Below are 280 nucleotides of genomic sequence, written 5' to 3' on the forward strand. Positions count from 1 at the left end.
TACAAACGAAAAAAAAATCGATGGTCAGCCATCTTTCAGGCTTTGGTGACAGCCCAAAGCCTTGCAAATGCGCTCTTGCATGGAAATGTTCCAGGAAAGTAAGTGCAAGCAAGGTCTGAAAAAAATCTTGCTTTCAGACGAAGACCGCTGAAGTTCGGGGAAGTTAGAGCTGCTCAAGAAAGCGAACTGAAAGCTTTCGATAAGGATCGGGTCTGAGAGGAGGGGATGTGTGTGTTTGTTGGTTTGCTGTTTCGCTGCCGTGGGTGTGTTTCCGTGTGAT

This window comes from Penaeus monodon, chromosome 31 (assembly GCF_015228065.2).
Source record: "Penaeus monodon isolate SGIC_2016 chromosome 31, NSTDA_Pmon_1, whole genome shotgun sequence".
NCBI lineage: Eukaryota > Metazoa > Arthropoda > Malacostraca > Decapoda > Penaeidae > Penaeus > Penaeus monodon.